Source organism: Rhinopithecus roxellana, chromosome 13 (genome assembly GCF_007565055.1).
Source record: "Rhinopithecus roxellana isolate Shanxi Qingling chromosome 13, ASM756505v1, whole genome shotgun sequence".
NCBI classification, from domain to species: domain Eukaryota; kingdom Metazoa; phylum Chordata; class Mammalia; order Primates; family Cercopithecidae; genus Rhinopithecus; species Rhinopithecus roxellana.
Genome location: NC_044561.1, coordinates 94,300,667 through 94,317,842, shown reverse-complemented (window position 1 = coordinate 94,317,842; position 17,176 = coordinate 94,300,667). Strand labels below are relative to the sequence as shown.

Here is a 17,176-nt window from a genome sequence, read left to right as displayed (position 1 = left end):
CCTAGCACCTTCGAGGTTCAAGTTTATTAATTTCACTACTAACCTTGGGCACTTTACCCTTTGCTAGATTTTCTACTTGCTGTCTGCGATAGTGTTGCCTGCATTTAGTAAGCATCACATGTTTTTGAAGTCATCATTGTCTATAATTCTTTCTGGGGAGAAATGTATGTGACTTGTTTTCAGTCCTGTGCAGATTTTGCTTAAGAAGATTCGCACTGATGTGAAAAATCACAACTGTGCACATTATCAGCAAAAATCCTCCATTTTGGGGGAACTACCAGGGGATGATGTAAGTAAATTCTTCCAGTGCTCCCCTAATGATTCATTTTACAAACCTTTAAAGAAACGCAAAAAGGGGAACTGGAAATATCTTTCTATGGCCGATTTGTTTCATTTATAAACTGTAACTTGCCAATACTTGTGTTCCAGAGCCAGAATCCTAGTGAATATGAGACATTGTTCTTTTATAATCCCTTGATCAAATTGTTGTTTCTTTATGTATATACTTTTTTTTCAGACGGAATTCTCACTCTGTCACCCAGGCTAGAGTGCAGTGGCATAATCTCGGCTCACTGCAACCTCTGCCTCCTGGGTTCAAGCAATTCTCCTGCCTCCACCTCCTGAGTAGCATTACAGGGGCATACCACCACGCCTGGCTGTTTTTTGTATTTTTAGTAGAGATGGAGTTTCACCATGTTGGTCAGGCTGGTCTCGAACTCCTGACCTCGTGATCTGCCCGCCTCGGCCTCCCAAAGTGCTGGGATAACAGGCATGAACTGCACCTTGCTCAAATTTCTGTTTTTTAATTGCTGTTATAAGCAAAGCATTTGGACTATGCATCATTTCTTACCTTCAGGAACAAGAGGTCATTTTATAGCAATGGCATAAACCAGCAACTTTACTGTTCCTCTCAATAGGTCCTCCTGGAGGATCTGTTCCTCTGGGCTGTTGGCATTTAACGGCAGAGTTTTTTCCTCCAGTGTGTTGCATATCATGTGAGATACTTCATTATCTTTTGGCAGTGACTGTGGCTGATTTTCTTCCGGCCTTTCCGTGAGGGGAAGGAAGAATCGCACAACCCAACACTTCTCTAAGTGATCAGTGTTTAATGATGACAAGAGATATCCAGAAAGTAGATTTATTATTGAATGTTCCTATCTATTTTTAGTCAAGTGCACTATCTTTTACTACTCCCCAAGGGTGACTCATAAACCATGTCTTAGTAGGCAAAGAAGAGTTGGGGAGTAGGAAGGACTGAATAATTCTCTAGGGACTTTAAATCAGTGTGGACACATCATCTGCTTTTCACTCCATCACATTAATCTGGACTATCCACTTTCTCTGCGTAAGACTTGTATTATCCTTAAATAGGTCATTTTTCATCAGCTATATTTATAAATGGTTCTTGTGACGAATTATGTGCTTAGTGAATATAAACACTTGATTCAAGAGTCCAAAAAAAAGAACCCCAACAGAGTTCAGAAGTTTTGTTAAATATTTTAAGTTCAAAGAAGAAATTCCTCTACATTAAGGAGTATAAATGCTATACATTTAATTTTACAAAGGCTTGGCTGGGTGCTGTGGCTCACACCTGCAATCCCAGCATTTTGGGAGGTCAGGCGGGCGGATCACGAGGTCAGGAGATCGAGACCATCCTGGCTCACATGGTGAAACCCCGTCTCTACTAAAAATACAAAATATTAGCCGGGCGTTGTGGTGGGCACCTGTAGCCCCAGCTACTTGGGAGGCTGAGGCAGGAGAATGGCATGAACCTGGGAGGCAGAGCTTGCAGTGAGCTGAGATCCCACCACTGCACTCCAGCCTGGGCAACAGAGCAAGACTCTGTCTCAAAAAGAAAAAAAACAAAAAAAATTTTTACAAAGGCTTTGGATGGCTCCAGATCCTGGGCTGAAGCACAGTACGTGGGCAGTGTACTCTCGTTCTCACCCAGTAGGACCTGATTAGACTTGGAGCCCCAGATGTCACCTGGTGGTTGATTGCTTATGTTAGTCCTGCCTTCCTTCCAGAGAATCCTTCCATATGTCCCTCCATCCTCTCCTAAAAACAAAACCATTTGGCCTCTACTCTAGCATCATTCACTTGCTACATATCTTGAATTGTGAGTTGTTTTTTAAAACACTGAACTAAAATCTGATTCTTCTATAGTATCTTCCCATACTCAAAATTGGAAACATCTAGACTCTGGAACCTGAGCATTTCTGGCTTTGTCTTGAAATGCCTGCTTTACTTCCCCATACTTCCAACAGTGAGCAGCTCTGACTCTATGTTCGTTCTAAATGTATTTTTTAAGCCCATTTATATGCAGAGTAGGCATTCAGAATATGTTCATATTCCTATAAAGGCAAAGGTATATTTTGGATCTTGCTTATATATCATATTCAGTTTAGCTTTTTTTTTTTTTTTTTTTTTTTTTTTTTAAGTGTTGGTCAGTAAACTCCTACAATAGAAAGTATTTATTTAGAGAACAAAATGACTGTTTTTGGATGAATTATCCTTATCCTTGTGTTAAGTGACCTTTGCATTGGGAGCTTTAGATTGGCTCTTGCTGAAGAGGAATGCCTTAGTTTAGTCCAATCAAAAACTGCCTTCAAGTTTCAGGAAAAGAAAGTAAACAACCCTTGATAACTTCTCTCCTATGGTATTTTAGTTTGGAAGATACTCTCTTCTGAAAAACCTACCTAATGTTGGGGGTGCTTTCTTCCTTTTAAATTGTTTTTATTAAATATTCATTATAGACTGGGTGTAGTGGCTCATGCCACCCAGCATTTTGGGAGGCCAAGGGGTGCAGATCACCTGAAGTCAGGAGTTCAAGACCAGCCTGGCCAACATGATGAAACTCCATCTCTACTAAAAGTACAAAAAAATTTAGCTGGACATGGTGGCATATGCCTGTAATCCCAGCTATTTGAGAGGCTGAGACAGGAGAATCACCTGAACCCAGGAGGTGGAGGTTTGCAGTGAGCCGAGACTGCGCCACTGTACCCCATCCTGGGTGACAGACAAGACTACATCTCAAAAAGTATCTATATTAATTATATGCAGAATTTATAATGTTAGTATTAGGCATGCAGCTCACCAAACTTAATGTTGTCTTTTCTTTCATTTTGCCTCTACGTTAGAGCCTTACTCATCATCCTGTCTTCTCTTACACCTTGGAGACATAGATATGTTGTGCCAGCTATTAGCATATTTTTCTTGATCTAAGATCTATGGCCTAAGGTTGCTGCAGTGCTCTATAGGAATAAGGATACTTCTTATTACCCTGTAAATACTGCAGTTATTTCAAACTCTTGGATGTTACAGAAGCTCTTACCCATGGTACAACAATAGCAAGCACAAAAACCTGTTGTTTCTTTCACATTTTCTTAGAGCACATTCATGCATGCCAAGAGTCGTGAGATGAGCTCTCCAGAAGCAGAATGAGAAGAGGATTTCTGCACAAGTGGTTTATCAAGGCAGGGCTCCCAGGAGACACCAGTGAGTGGAGGAAGGGAAAGGAAAGGGAAGAAGCCAAGCAGGGTGATGATTTAATCTATGTGCCTGCCCCAGCCTGATCCTGGGCCAGAGTTGGTGGAGTGCAGTGGGCAGCTCTGGAACATAATTGCTCCCTAGAGTCTATTCCACTTCAAGGCAGTGGAGCTGGGTTTTTCCACTCCTGCATCAGTCACTGTCTGTGGGCAGGTAAGAGAGGGCTATAAACTTCCAAGCACCTCTGCTCTCTTCATCTGCAGGTGAAGCAGCTTCGGTGGTTAAAGAGGGTTTTTCTTAAGAAATCCTGGTACCATCCCTTAGCAGCAAAGCACACAAAAGTTGGGAAAGGGCACACAAGACCGTTAAAGGAACCCAGTGTTATCTGGGCAGGACGCTAGAGTGTCTGCTTTACCAATCCACGTTCTATCTTCCTCCCTTCCTTACTCCTGTGGGCACAGTTTTAATCCTTAGCCCATTTCCTGGTGTAGGTTAAGCACTTTCAGAGGCTGCATAGAATTCTTTTTCCTCCTCTGAAAATGGAGTGAGCTACTGCTTCAAAGAGCTAAGTCCTAAAGTAATTGCAGTGTTGGGAGACACCTAGTAATTTTCAGTGACTAGAATTTCTACATATAGTAGAGTTTTAGAAATAGAAAACCTGACATTTCAAAGCTTTCCTTAGTAAAATCATGGATAATGATTTCAGTGCTCTGAAAGAAGAGGTGAGGATGTCATGTGATTGTATGATTGGAGATTAGTTTTACTGGAAACATTTCCAAGCACACATGTTAACTTTATTATTCTTCATTCTCATCTCTTTTAGCTATCCTTTATTTTATTTCCTAATAGTTCACCTTTGCCTTTGAAAGTATTTTCTTTTCATAAGCCTTTAAGGGAAATATATAGTGTTTCTTGGGCACCTTCTATTTTTTTATTTTATTTATTTGTTTTATGTTATGTTATGTTATGTTATGTTATGTTATGTTATGTTATGTTATGTTATGTTATGTTATGTTATCAGGGTCTGGTTCTGTTGCCTAGGCTGGAGTGCAGTGGCTTGACATAGCTCATTGCAGCCTGGAACTCCTGGGCTCAAGTGATCCTCCTGCCTCATCCTCCTAAGAAGCTGGGACTACAGGTATGCACCACCATACTTGGCTAATTTGTAAAAATTTTTTTGTAGAGGTGGAGTCTGGCTATGTTGATGAGGCTGGTTTGGAATTCCTGGCCTCAAGTGATCCTTCCAACTTAGCCTTGCAAAGTGCCGGGGATGACAGGCATGAGCTACTGAGCCCAGCCCTCTTGGGTGCCTTCGATTCAGTATAGTACAAAATTTCATGATTGTTCATCTGATGTCCTAGACCAGCCAGCACTGTCCAATAGAAATATTATGTGAACAACATAGAACACTTTGAATTTTCTTGTAGCTTTATTAAAACAGCAAAAAGAAAGAGGTTACAGCAACCTAAACTGGAGGCTGGAATGTCCAAAATCACAGGTGAAATTAATTTTAGTTACATATTTAACTTAGCATATCCAAATAATTATTTCAACATTTAATCAATATAAATATTATGGAGGTTTTACCTTTTATTGTCTACTGAATATTTTGTACTTAAAACAGAGCTCAAGACTGGCCATATTTCAGTGCTCAAAAGCAACATTTGACTCGTGGTACCATATTGGCCAGTGCAACTTTAGAATATTATAGAGAAACTCTGGTAAAAGGCTTTATTCTCTTTGAATATGACTCTTAGTCAATGCTCCTGAATCTCCCAGCTTTATTATTCTTCCTACTCAGTAAGGAAACGAGGCAGCACTGTGGTCCAGAGAGAGTGAGCTGAACTGTCCTTGAAGTGCTATTGCTACTTCCATTTTTGGATTTATTGCCCTGTTGTACATGAATTAGGATCAAAACATATAGGTTTGGCAGCTAAGATGTCACTGATAACCTTCAAAGGTTACTTTTAGAAGATAGTGGACCTTGAATGGAGGATAGAAAGTAGAAAAATTTTAAAGAGGAAAGGGAGGGTATTTCAATGGGAAAAAAATCTGTATATGTATGTAGTGTGTTTTGGGGGAGGATTCTAGAAAAGTGTGGGTATAATACTTTTATGCAAACTCATGGGGCTGGAGTGTTACATATACAACAAGAAAGGTATAGTTAGTGGCCAAACTGATACCAGGCTCAAAGAGTCGAATTTTGCAGTATATGAAATGAGATATCACCATGATATAGTGTATATGTTAGGACCTATTCTGATTATTTATTGTTGTGTAAGAAGTCACTTAAAGATATAGTGGCTGCAAACAACAGCAGTCACTTTTTTACCTCTCACTTTTTCTGTGGTCAGGAGTTATGGAAGGGCCCAGCTGTGCATTTCTGGCTGCAGTTGCAGTCAGGTGGCAGCTGATGCTAGAAGAGCAGGCAGCTGGATGGCTCAGCATTTCTTCCTCTTCACCCAGTCTCATGTGGTCCTTTCTGTATGGTCTCTCTTCATGGGCAGCTTTATCCTCATAGCATGGCAGCTTCAGGGCAGGGGGACAGCCTGCGTGGGCTTCAGTGTGATTATTCTGTCCGACCAGGTGGAAGCGGCATTGCTTTATGACTTGGCCTTGGAAGTTATGCATGGTCACTACCATCACGTTACAGTAGTCCTCTCTTATCTGTAGGGGTTACATTCCAAGACCCACAGTAGATGCTTGAAAGTGTGTTTAGTACCGAATTCTATATATGTTATGTTTTTTTCTATCTGATAATCAGGATAACTACTAGTGGCCAATGAGTGGGTAGCTAGAGTGTACAGCATGGATAAGCTAGACAAAAGGATGCTTCTGGATGTGAGAAATTGCATCGTGTTCCTCGGAATGGTACACAATTTAAAGCTTATGAATTATCTCGGGAATTTTCCATTATGTATTTTTGGACTATGGTTGACCTTGAGTACCTGAAACCATGGAAAGCAAAATGGCGCCTGCCCAGTTTCAAAGGGAGGAGACTTATAAGTTCAACTCTCAGAGACAGGAGTGTTGAAGTCACAATGTGTGAAGATAGTGATGCAGCTATTTTTGGGCAATATCATCTGCCTCAGGGACCCTCTCCATTGCCACTCCTGTACACGTCTTGCTCTCTTGAGCTGTGCTCTGTATGAACACAGCTTTCATTCCCAGGCACTCTTCTGTACAGTGGCTCTGTCTTCTCTCCTTACCCAGTAAGCTGAACTCAGCAGCCCTTAACAAAATGTAAAGTCTTCTGCTTAGGCACTGAATGGCCAACCCTGGCCCTCCCTTTGTTTTTTCATTTTCTTTCCTTCTTTATTGTTAGAGGCCTTCCAAAGCAGTGAGCAAACACCAACCCCAGCTGTTCTCCTCTCATTTTTTAATTTGTGGAGGAATTGAGAGAGAGGAGAGAGAAAAAGCAAAAACAAAAAGGAGGAAGAATTTTCTAACCCCTTACTGGTCTTACTGAAAAGACTTGTCTTACCTCTTCCACCTAAGGATGTCATCTCCAGAAGACAGAATTCTTCAGTTTGGCCAACTGCCAGGTTTTTCTCACCATCTTTCCATTTCTAGGGTGATTCTTTCGCTCTGTCTCTTGCTCTCCCTGGCCAACTGGGTTTCTTCTCCCAAGGTGATTAGAAGGAAAGAAGAAAAGCATGGGGCCAACACCATGACCTTTGAGAGAGAACTTTCCTAACAGTTGCTAAGCTCAACATTCTGCCAAATACTGTTCCCCACTGTTTTCTAGGAAAATCCCTCTCCTTTGCCAGAATCTCATCTTTACCTCAACATGGGCTCTGAAACTAGGTGCATAGTGAGCATTGAGTTGCTTTCTTTTCCCTCCTTTCTTTTGTGAAGTCATAGCTTTCAAATGGAAAAGATTGAAATGTCAGCTGTGTAAGAGTTTAGGTGAAGCATGCTGAGTTCTGCAACTTATTTCCTATGAAATGGATTCAAAAAAGCTGATGGATGGATAGTCTGATGAATGAAGGGCTAGATATTCAAAAAAGCTAGTAGCGTAAGGTGTTCATTGTAGAATCTAGCTGGTAAGTATATGGGTATACTACCCTTATATATCACATAGTATATACTTATGCTGTATAAATATACATAATATTAATGTTTTTCAACTTTTTAGAAGAAAATGTTAGAGAAGAGAAGCATTAACCATAAATTATAGTAATGGGATACATTTGAAAACAAAATGTTCGTTTTCTACTTAACAAATGCTTAAGGCTTGTCCTGGTTTTCAGTTGAACTTTTTAAAAGGTTGTATTAGCATTGTTAAATGTTTTACCTTCAGTTTACCTTCAAGGTTTGAGGGAGCTGGAAAAGATCTAACAGTCCAGTCTAGAAAAATAGTCTAAAATTCTAGCTGTTGCCCTTAGATTTTGTAGTTTCTTTAAGCTTGCCACATATTGCTTGTGAGTATGCTATTGAAGTCATTATGATATTATGGTTGTTTTTCTGTATCATTTCCTAAGGGCCTTTGTGGTGGTAATAGTAAGAACTTCTTATTCCAAGGATAAGATTTCTTGTCTCCTCACCTGTTCCACACACTCCCATGTTAAATCGGGCATTCTGAATCTTTTCCAGAACTGAAATATGGATTTTTCGCCCTACGTTGGGAATGTTTGCTTTGTTTTGTCTGATTCTATAAGAGAGAGAGGGGAAAATATAAATCGAATTCAGTTCCCTGGATTATTTTTTGATATATCAATAAAATGTTTAAAGTCATTGGAAACTCTTGCACTTGAAAAGTTCTTAACTATTATACTTTTCTGAAATGAAAAGAAGAGCAGGTACCTTGTCTTTGCTGTCCTCAGGTGGGAAAGGGCAGCTTGCTGAGGACTGAAGACTAAAATAAACCCTCCCAGGAGAGGAACCAGCTGGTGACCTTGGGCTGCAACCACCTTGCAGATCAGCTGCTTCATTCCTTTCCATATTTTGTGGCCTGTGGGGGGAATCAAGTGTCACAAAAGCAGGAAGAGAGCAGTTTGAGGAAGACTGCAGAGGCCTGCTGGTAAAAGTGCTGACATGATCTCCTAACCCTTTCCGTATGGCTGGAGGACTGGTGGTTTTACAGCGACCATTCAGGTCGCTGGGAGGAAGCAATCCTCCTGTGAAAAATAAGCTGTAAGAAACTGTTGCAACAGTTGTGTTTTTTTGTTTGTTTGTTTTTTGTTTTTTATACTCCCCACGTAATAATAAAGTGGTCTAGAATTTGGATAGATGTTGTTAGATTTTTGCTTTGGAGATATGTTAAAGAGCCCATACTGAGCTAATAGAAAAGTAGAAGTTAACCCACTCCTCTGAGCAAGTAGAAGTTTATTGAAAAACTGAATGATGGCTCTTGGTGATTTTTAAATTTGTCACCTGGCTGGATACATCACAGTGTGGTGGGAAGAATGTGAGCTCTGAAACCTGGGACCTGGGTTGTCCCACCTGTAGAATGAGCACAGTATCACCTTTTTCATTGGTTTTGGAAGTATTGACGGGGGATGGTGAATATATAGGACTTTTCTTATTGCAGATACTCAGAATCTTCATCCCCATTTTCCTTCCTTTCCTATAGATGCTGATATTATAAAACAAAACTGTTGCATGAGGCTCAGAACTAATTTCTAGTGAACTCACTTATTTCTCCTCCTCTGTGGGCTTTTGCTCTTTCTTCTGTACAAGTAGAAGGGAATTAAGAGTCTGCAAGGCACTGGTGTTGAGAAGCTCGGGGTATCACATTATTCTCACTTTGGGACCCTTTTCCTGCCTAATGGTGCTCTGACTTTACACAGTGACATTTCTGTGGATTCTAATCATTTTACCTTCCCGTTAGCAACAGCAAGTGTTCTGATTTCTTCCCATCCTCACCAACATTTATTTTTGTTTTTCTTTTTGTTTTTTTTTTTAATTAGAGCTTTCTTAGTGGGTAAGAAATAGTACCTCCTTGTAGTTTTGCTTTATGTTCCCTAATGACTGATGCTATTGTTCACCTTTTCACTTGCTTGTTGATCATTTATATCTCTTCTCTGCCCTTTGCCCATTTTTTAAGTGGCTTGTTTGCTTTTTTGTTGTTGTTGAGTTAGTTGTAAGTTTTTTTTATATGTACTGGGCACTTGATCCTTTTCAGATATATGACTTGAAGATATTTTCTCCCATTCTATAGGCTGTCTTTTCATTTTCTTGATAACATCTTTTGATACACCAAAGTTTTTAATTTTGACAAAGTCAAATTTATCTGTTTTTTCTTTTTTCTCTCACTTTTCTTGTCATATGTAAGATCCATTCATATTTTGTTGTTATATTTAAGAATCCAAGTTTATGAAGAGTTACACTAAGATTTACACCCTATGTTTTCTTCTATCAGTTTTATGATTTTTAGCTTTTATATTTAAGTCATAGCACCATCCTGAATATGATGTGAGGTAGGGGTCTAATTTCATTCATTTGCATATGGATATCCAGTTGTCCCAGCACCATTTATTGAAGAAAGTATTCTTTCCAAGATTGAATCATCTTGGCACCCTTGTCAGGAGTCTGTTGGCTCTAGATTTGTGGGTTTATTTCTTGATTCTCAATTCCATTGCATTGTTCTATATGCCTGTACTTATGTCAGTGACACACTTGTGTTTATTACTGTGTCTTTTGTAGTAAGTTTTGAATTCAGGACATGTGAGTCCTCCAGCTTTGTTCTTTTCCATTATTATTTTGGCTACTTGGGGCTCCTCTTGAAGGAAGAGTTTTATTTTATAAATAGAAATGTATTACTTTTCTTATTGTTTTGTCCTGTAGTGATTTTTCAACTATGGTATTATAGCTCAAGAGAAAGCAGCAACTCCAGTGAATAATCATATGATTGCATATGGGGTTATTATAGGCATGCTACAATCCAAGGGCTTCTCTTACTTAAAGTTTTACATTCTAGAAGGCCTGGAAATCTTGATGAGAACTGCATCAGTGGTATTCAAAGCAAAGCCAATGCTCAGACTGCTAAGTTAAAGCTGCTTGTTAGAATTCCAAGGGGCCATATTCCAGCAGCCTTTTGGAAAAGAGCAAATGTATGAGCTTCTCATTTGCAGTGATAACTAGACATTGTCCTGATTTATGCATATGTTTGCCTGTACTAGTTATTGTCTTCAATTATGGAAGCAATTTTGAAAACAACTTTCTCTTATGTAAAAGAAAGCTGTGATACAGCATCAAAATCAGGAAAAAATCAGAATTGTGTTGAGAGAGAGTAAAGAAGAAGGCAGGTGATTTTGCTGGGATGAGTCACATTTGTTTCCAATATATTTGACCTCTAGACCATTCCTTTTTGAGTAGAAGAGGCGATGTAGGATTTTCCTTTTGGAAAGAACTTTTAGCTGTGAATCCTCAGCAACTGCTCTTTAAGCACTTCCAGATGGTCTTTAGAGTCCTCATCTAATGGAAACTGAGAGATTGTTCTTGGGGGTTAGGAGGTGGGGATAGAAAACTGCTTTAACTACTGGATACCTTGACAATGGGAAACTATAAGAAGGAGACACATGTGTTTTTCAGCTGACCCTCATCAAAATACAATTAGAAGTAGGTACATATGTGTGTTTATGTGTATATGTGTGTTTATATGCACATGCATTAGACACTCGTGAGCCCAGAGCACTGAGTGAAAGACTTCAGTAACTATAATGGGAGAACTTCTTAGATTAGACAAACTAAAGGAGGTAGGAAGAAATGGGCTAGGGCAGAAGGCCCAGGGCCATCTTCGTGGGTAGAGGAGGTTGACTTCCAGGCCCATGTGTAGCCTCCTGAAGCTGAGATGGAGAGAATGCTGAGAAGCAGATTCCTAAGAGGCAGCTGATATCAACAGGCCTGACTCAGGGGCCAGCCAGAACTCACCACTAAGGTCCTTGGTCTTCACAGTTTGGCAGGAGCTTTTGGCATCGCTGTGAGGATAACATTCTCATCTGGTGCAAACAACAAAATAAAACAAACTCCATGGTCTTAGAGAGTGCCTAAGACATAGTGAGTGTTTAATAAATGACAGCTATTATTTTTGTTTAATATACAAATAGAGTGGTTCTTAAAGGTCATCCCTTAAAGCAGCCTTTTATAAGGATCTCCAGAGGAAGTGTGGACTACAGTCTCCTGTCTGATTCATCCACTGTGAGAGTCTGTTGCCCTACGGGAGTAGAAGGACTAGCAACAGTAAAATCGCATTAAATGGGTACAGAATGAAGCTCCTTTCACTGGATGTATGCTTTCGGATCTATTGTAAGTGTGAATAGTTGTCATTTTTTAGCCACTAAAATTGATTCAGAAATTCTGCAAACAAAGGAAGGATTTTAGGATGCAGTGCAGCCAGCAAAAGGCCACACGTCCCCTGCTTGTGCTCAGTGCCTTTCATGGAGGTTATCATGCAGTGCGGAAGGTCAGTAACCAAAGTGCATGCTGCAGGGAGAAATACCAAACTGTCAACAGGGATTCCCTCTCAAAGTGGCATTGGAGGTGAAGTTTTACTTCTTTGTTTTATGTTTTCTCAAGATGTGGTGAACTTATTTTTTTTTTTTTATTTGGTACCTTTTAATACATCTAAAAACAGTTTTTACAACAAATCTGGGTTATTTGTGTTTAAAACTTTTTTTCTTCAAATTTGATTTTAATTTCAGGGGTCCATGTGCAGGGTATGCAGGTTTGTTACATAAGTAAACATGTTTCATGGTGGTTTGCTGCACAGGTCATCCCATCACCCAGGTATTAAAGCCCAGCATCTATTAGCTATTCTTCCTGATGCTCTCCCTCCCCTTACTCACTGCCCCCTAACATTTTTTTTTAAGGTTAAAAAGGAATTATCACAGTGATTATCAGGGAAAAAAGCTGGGAAATATATTACACCTTTTTTTTTTTCCCACAGGTAGTGAAAATCAGCTAGGGCTGATAACAAAATACCATAGATTGGATGGCCTAAACCCACAGTTCTGGAGGCCAGAAGTCCAAGATCAGGGTGTTGTCAGGTGCAGTTTCTTCTGTGGCCTTTCTCCTTGGCTTGCAGGTGGCTGCTTTCTCTCTTTGTCCTCACGTGGTGTTTGCAGTGTGCACTCACATTCCTGATGCCTCTTTTTCTGTCCAAATTTCCTCTTCTTATAAAAACACCAATCACACTGGATTTGGGCCCACCCAAACAACCTTATTCTAACTTAATAACCTCTTTAAAGATACAGCCAAATACAAATGCAATCATGTTCTGAGGTACTTGGGGGCTAAGACTTCAACATATGAAATTTGAGGGCAGTGGGGGCTACCATTTTGTCCATAATAAGCAGTATAGGGGTAAAGGAGAACATAGATAAAGCAGGAACTAAGAAGCAGAAAAGTGGGTCAAAGTTCAGGGCCATGAAGTTAAGAAAAAGTTTTAAGAGGGGAATCTGTAGACTGATAATGGGAAAGAAAGGATTTCCCTGACTGACCAGTGTCTCAGTTAGCTTTCACGAAATAACAAACTACCCTCAAAATTTAGTGGCTTAAAACAGTAGACCCTCATTTAGCTCACAATTCAGTGGGTCAGCAATTTAGGCTGGCCTTGATTGGGAAGTTCTTTTGGTCTCCACTGGGCTCTCTTAAGGGTCTCTGGCCAACTGCCGAGTATGCTGAGGGCTGGGTGGTGTAGCGTGGTCTTAGCTGGCGTGGCTCATTTCTTCTCCATGTGTCTCTTGCCTTCCTGCAGAGTAGTTTGGGCTTGTTCACATGACAGCAGCAAAGTACCCAGAGTACGAGAGGAAAACCATGCCATAATTTCTGCCACAATTCTATTGGCCAAGGCAAGTTACAGGCCAGCCCAGAGATTCAAGATGTGAAGAAATAGACCTTTTTAGGTGATGACTTTAGGAGACAAGGATTGTTTGACTGCCAAGTCCTGTGGCCTGTTATATTTTATATTAATAACAGACTTTGCTTATATCATGTATCAGAAAATAATAATCTGGAAAGGAATTACAAGTGTATTTATTTATGGGTGGTAGTTCTTTATTCCCAAATTTGGAGACATAGTTTAATCAGAACATTTCTTACAATGCTGGTTGTCTTTTATTTTCCTGTGTTGCTTTGTCATCCAGAACGCTGGGAGAGATCCTAGGAGAACTCTGGGTGATAGTTTCCATTTTCAGAAGTCTGGGTGATAGTTCCCTTTTCTTCCCATATCCTACTTTGAATGAAGCCTCCATGGATGAGGTGGCCCAGGGGAAACCTCCAGCTATTATCTTGTGGGGTCAGGTCTTATGAGGCTCTTACAGGAGAACTGGGTCTTTGGGGTCTTGTGTAAGGAGGTAACTTAAGAAAATTCAGCCATAAGACCTTATACAGGAGATTATGCTGCATATAAACCCTCTTGGAGAGAGCTGCCACCTTCTTGCCATATTCGCTAGTCTTTGGTATCCACATGGGGCTCTGTTAAGGGAGTCCCCCCCATCTAATTAGTTCAGGTGTTATATAAAAAATGATGTATATAGCAGTGCTCCTTAGCCTCATTGTGGGATAGTGCACTGAATTTCTGTGGAGATGGGGAAGAACATATTAGCATTTTATAGGGCAGAGAGAGGAAATTTGTGCATAGAGTCTGAAAATTTCAGTATTAAAGTTTTATATTTGGAAAGCAATCATAAAAATTTTAGTACATTTACATAAAAAACATCTTGGCAGATTCTTATATAGTTAAACATATACTTACCATATGACTCCAGCAATTTTACTTCTAGGTTTTGTTTCCCAAGAGAATGAAAACTTACGTCCACACAAAGACTTGTAAATGTATGTTCATGGCAGCTTTAGTCATAATAGCAAAAACTGGAAGCAACCAATTATCCACCAACAGGTGATGGATAAAAAAGTTACGACGTATGCATGCAACGGAGTACTGCTTAGCGATAAAAAAGCAACAGGTCGTTGATACAAACAGCAACTTGGATGAACCTAAAAAACATTCTGCTGGGTGAAAGAGGCACCTCACAAAAGAATAAATACTGTGTCATTTAATTTATAGAATGTTCTAGAATAGGCAGGTCTAATCCATAGTGATAGAAAGCAGATCAGTGGTTGCTTATATCTGGCATGTGTGTATTGAAGGGGGGTGATGACAAAAGAGTCCAAAGAAACTTTTGGGTTGATGGACAAGGCTCTAAGATCTTGATTGTGCTGCTAGTTAGCATAGATACATTTTATTGCATATAACACATACCTTAATAAGTTTTGCAATTTGGGAGGAATTGCCCGTGTTTCTTGTAATACAAGACATCATTACCCTAGAACAATGTAAAATCTTTATGACCATCAAAAGGGAACATGAGTTTAATTAAAGATTAAAGCTTTGATCTACCTTTAGGGATTATTTATTTGTCTCTAAACTGTCTATTGTTGGAAACGATGGGCAGGAATAAGCAAGAAAACCATTTAGAGTCTCATCATATTATATACCTGGCTCATGTGACTAAGCCAATATCTTCTAAATTAAAACCAAATTTTAGGAATTCTTCAACAGAAGTATGGAAACTTCACTTATTTGGTTGAATTATGGTAGCTACAGCTGGGTAAAGTTCGCAGGTCATTTTCAACATTTGATGCAGTGCAAAGAACTAAATATCAGGTTTATGGTTTATAGATCATATGTTTATGTCAATCAAATATTATTTCTTTGATGAAAACTGAGTGGTAAAAGTGGGCAAATTTTTATGTGTGCTATGTGAGTTCTGGAAGAGACAAAAGTAAATAAGAACAGGAGAAAAATAGTCCCTTAGAACTATCTGGAAGCATCCAATCTAGTCATGCAGAACTTGCTGCTAAAATCCTATTTTGTCCTGTTCACTCTCTGATAGTTTAAAAGATAAAGCTGAGAGGAAAAATATGTTTGTAATATGTTTATTTGGGTTGAATACTTGATGTAACTTAGTAAGAGCAACTTATTTGCTTTTAGCATCAAAGAGTTTATTAATTCCCAGATGTCATTCATTCCCCATAGTGCTGGAGACAGTGATTTATATTGTCAAAGGCTGGCAATGCCAAAATGGAAGCAGATTTTGTTTTACTTCTTAACACAAATTATAGTCTAGTTGAAATTACTCAAATGTATCTCATTTTAGTTTCATTTTGATAATCCAAAAATGAGTTTCAGATTTCATCTTCTAAATGTTTTAATGTTAAATGATAATGATGCTGACCTAAAAAAATTTTATGTTTCCCTCCTCATTAGTGTTTGCTAGTCACTTTTTTGTATTTTTTTTCCTATCATTTGTTCATTCATTTAGCAAATAGTTATTGAGTGTCTACCATGCACCAAGCACTGTTCTAAGCACTTGGAAGGGAGCAATGAACAAAGACACATCCGTGATCTCATAAAGGAATATTTTCTAATAGAGGGAAATAGATAATAAAGAAGTAAACACGTGAAAGAACAGGATAATTTCATGTAGTGATAAACATTAAGAAAATAAAAGGAATTGGTATGGTAGAGGCTATGATAGGATAGGTGATTCATTTGGATTTATGGTCAAAGAAGGTTGTACTATGGAGGTGATGTTTGAGCTTAGATCCAAATGATGAAAAAGAGCCGGGAATGTGAAGAACTAAGAGTAGAACTTTCTAGATGGAGGGAACAGCAAGTAAGGTTGCAAGTAAGTTTGAGATGAACTTATGTTCAACTAACAGTGGCCAGTGGGGAGCAAGTGGTAGATTAAGTCAAAGGGGTAGACAGCAATTCGATGCTTGATCACCTTTAGACTCGTAGGAAGGAGTTTTTAAAATTGCTGATATTTCTTGTTTGTTGTTTGTTTGTTTTAAATGGAATGGGAATTTATTGATAGGCATGCTCTGATTTCTATTTTAGAAAATCACTGTTGCAGTAGAAAATGAATTGGGAGTGTACAGTTGGAGATAAACTGGAAGCAGAAAAGCCAGTTAGGTAGCTGTTAGATTAACACAACAGTAAAGGCTTATACCTAAGTGCTGGAGGTGGTGATGTAGAGAAAATAAACAAGTTTGGGAACTATTTTCAAGGCACGTCAGTAGCAGATGATCTGGATGCAGACGGTGAGGTGAATAAAAAAAGGCACTGAGGATGACTCCCAGGGTGCCAGATTGAACAATAGGTAGGAAATTTACTGAGATGGAAAAGACTAGAGGAAAAATATGGATTAAAAAATCAAATGTTCTCCTTTAAACTTTAAAGCTTTATATGCTTATTGAGTGTTTGAGTGGAAATGGCAAGTAAGCAGTTGGATATATGTGTCTGGAGCAGTCAGATCTATGAGGGCTAGGGATGCAGAGGTGAATAATGGAAATAGAGATGGCCTCTAAAGCTTTGGGGCCAACTGTAATCACCTAGAAAGAGAAAATACATAGAGGTGGGTCACTCAAACATGCAGAGGTTAAGCAAACCAAAAAAGATTAGGATTGTGGACAAGTGATGGGTGAGGTCAGGAAAACCTTGGAGAGTGTAGAATCACTGTCACTAAAAAAGAGAAAGTTTCAAGAAGGAGAGAGTGGTCCATTGGGTCAAATGCTGTCCAAGATGATTGATGGAGTCAGAAAAGTGATGGCTGAATTTCACAACCTGGAGATCATTGAGGACCTTGATGAGAGGAAAGAAGAATTGTAATTGGATTGACCTGAGGAAAAAGGATGGTAAGGAACCAAAATCTTCATAGGTTGACACTTGTAAGATGTT

The 17,176-nt window shown here is 39.3% G+C and overlaps 1 protein-coding gene across 8 annotated transcripts in view; it reads left to right on the top strand.

The window, feature by feature from the left end:
• The window catches only part of PLCB4 (phospholipase C beta 4), a 442,280-nt gene that overhangs the window by 151,434 nt on the left and 273,670 nt on the right, over positions 1-17,176 (top strand). The gene's annotated exons all lie outside the window — the stretch shown is intronic.